The sequence below is a fragment of the Gouania willdenowi genome, unplaced genomic scaffold, assembly GCF_900634775.1.
Source record: "Gouania willdenowi unplaced genomic scaffold, fGouWil2.1 scaffold_333_arrow_ctg1, whole genome shotgun sequence".
Taxonomy (NCBI): domain Eukaryota; kingdom Metazoa; phylum Chordata; class Actinopteri; order Blenniiformes; family Gobiesocidae; genus Gouania; species Gouania willdenowi.
Genome location: NW_021145095.1, coordinates 180,629 through 182,781, shown reverse-complemented (window position 1 = coordinate 182,781; position 2,153 = coordinate 180,629). Strand labels below are relative to the sequence as shown.

Sequence of the window (2,153 nt, the reverse complement as noted above, 5' to 3'; positions counted from 1 at the left end):
CGGCTCTCATTGGGCGCTGGGCGGGGGTACACCCTGGACAGGGCGCTAGTCCCTTCATCAATATCTAAGCTGTAATGTGTTGCAGTTACCAACTGGTGCCCTGAAGGTGGCAGCAGTGCACCTTTAGATGGGAAATCAGCCACTGATGCTACCATTAGCTAAGGAGGGAGAAGCAGGGACGAGGGAGATTATGGCGCTATGAAGTGATATTGTGAAGTATCCAGCAGCTCACAGCACCACATACTAACACAGAACATGTGTGGACTTGAGTGGATTATTGATAATGTTGTGATTGTGAGATAAAACCATCAACCTACCAAACTAAACGGGTCATCCGAGCATGTCGGGAGGAAGAGGAAGTTACGTCTGTGCAACTGACAGGGAGGGATACAAAATACAGTAAGTAAAACATTAAACTGTGAGCCAGATAGCAAAATAATGATAATTTTGCCATTAAAAGCCTTTTCTCAGTGTTGTTGTTATTTATTTGTTTTTGTTTTGTTTTGTTTTTTTGTTTTTTTAAGGAAACCAATGTTCAGATGTAATAGTTTTCAATAAAGCACAAAAAATTGGTTCAAAGTCGCTGGCAGATTTTTTTTAGGAAAAGCCGTTTCTCTTAACTTTTTGCTCTGAAACTGGCAATTTGTGTAAAACTTGTTCTATTCAAGGGCTGATTTCGGGTGAACGAAACAAGCCAAAAACAAACAAACAAAATTCTGATGAAAGTAGAGGCCTCAATCTTTCAGAGTCTGGTCTCAGATTTCAGATAGTCATAGTACAAAATATCCTGTGGGTCTTTAAATATCTCTCAAAATGCTCCAAAACGGCTGGCACTCAGGGGGGTCGAAGCTCTGAAAATGGCTGGCACTGAATGGGTTAAACAGTCAATAAATCTGCACACCACTTTTTTCTGCTGAATACAGGTGTATTTGGGGTATGAAGTAGTGTTGTTGATTGGTCATAGTCCAATTCTCAACATTTTAGTCAAAGTATTTCAATTTGGTACATTTGTAATAATGTAAGAGTGACTGCCCTCAATGGGACAAATCCTGGCTATTACAATTTTGCTCTTGGCTTTAAACAAGATTCTGTGACGTTTCGGGACAATCTTGCATCACAAACAAGCACTGTTAGCCACAGGAGCCAAAGGTGCTCTAACAAAAAACTAACACCTGTGGCCTCTGCAATATGTGGTGAGTAGGTTGAATTGAGAGGATTATGGAAAGAGTGGGAAAATGAGTATTGAGTAGCTTGTTAGCATAGCTCAGATTGTTTCTTGAAGATTTTGTCATAGACTGGGGGTGTTGATGGTATACAATGGCACTTTGTCAGAATGGCCGAGCGGTCAAAGGCACTGCGTTCAGGTCGCAGTCTCCTCGGGAGGCGTGGGTTCAAATCCCACTTCTGACAGCAATACAAGGCATTTATGCAATCCTGATTCATTTATTTTTCGTATAAATTGTAGATAAAACGCTCATACAAGTTTTCCATGTGGCAAGGACAATAAGCATATATTCTGTTTTGCAGTTCCAAAAAAAAGGGAAGAATATTGCTTAGGCTTGTCCCAGTTGCAGGAACTGCATAACTCTGATAAAAGAAACTGACTTCATGTTGTATAATTTGAAAGAAGAGAAAACAATATATTTAAATAAAGCCAGCCAGCCAAGCCACAGTGGGCAAGCCGAGGCAGCTGAGACATGACCATACAGCAGGTTCTTCCAATCCATCCAGCCAGCAAGCCAGGTAATTAGCTAGCTAACTAGCCCATACAGCAGAACCTTCGATAGCTCAGATGGGAGAGCGGAGGACTGTAGAGTGGGTTGCAGTGATCCTTAGGTCACTGGTTCAACTCCGGTTCGAAGGAATAATGTTTTCACGAGTTTATCTAATCAGCCATAATATTTCAACTATTTTGCCTTCGGGTGCCCATCCTGCAGGCCAGCAACCTCTTGATAGACGATCCTCAAGGAAAATGTCCTGTATCCTCAACACACTCAGTGCCGTTGACGAGATAATTTGTCATTTCAAATCCACTTGCTCAGTGCCATTGACAAGAAAACTCGTTATTTGCATTTTATCACGGAGATTAACAGAATACACCCTAGCAGAGGTCCCTAATCAATATCCATCCATTTTTAGGCCCACTTATTCCT

At 41.6% G+C, this 2,153-nt stretch overlaps 2 non-coding genes across 2 annotated transcripts; both read left to right on the top strand.

Annotated features, from left to right (window-relative positions):
• Window positions 1–1,327: 1,327 nt before the first annotated feature.
• Window positions 1,328–1,410, top strand: trnal-cag (transfer RNA leucine (anticodon CAG)). The gene has a single exon. It is a non-coding gene; the product is annotated as a tRNA-Leu (tRNA).
• Window positions 1,411–1,777: 367 nt separating this feature from the next.
• trnay-gua (transfer RNA tyrosine (anticodon GUA)) lies at window positions 1,778–1,864 on the top strand. The gene is given in 2 exon segments: window positions 1,778–1,814; window positions 1,829–1,864. It is a non-coding gene; the product is annotated as a tRNA-Tyr (tRNA).
• The last annotated feature ends 289 nt before the right edge of the window (window positions 1,865–2,153 follow it).